This window comes from Cyphomyrmex costatus, unplaced genomic scaffold (assembly GCF_001594065.2).
Source record: "Cyphomyrmex costatus isolate MS0001 unplaced genomic scaffold, Ccosl1.0 scaffold285, whole genome shotgun sequence".
NCBI classification, from domain to species: domain Eukaryota; kingdom Metazoa; phylum Arthropoda; class Insecta; order Hymenoptera; family Formicidae; genus Cyphomyrmex; species Cyphomyrmex costatus.
Genome location: NW_017276965.1, coordinates 67,175 through 67,450, shown reverse-complemented (window position 1 = coordinate 67,450; position 276 = coordinate 67,175).

Here is a 276-nt window from a genome sequence, read left to right as displayed (position 1 = left end):
ATTCTATTGTACGTTTTTGTAACACCGCGATGACCTCCTGTAGGTAGGCAGTGCATTTCTCCAATTATTACAGGGCGAAGGTCTCTAGGAGGGTATTTAACTAATCCGTTACACACGATTATCTTACAATTGGTCATTTCAACTTGTTGTAGCCCGCGAGTGCTACCACAATTAAGTCTCGCATTTCAGCCTAGCAACGAGCTGGCGGAAATGCAAGATTATTACTGCAAAGCAACCTTTGCATTTCGGCATAGCAACGACTTGCGGAAATGCAAG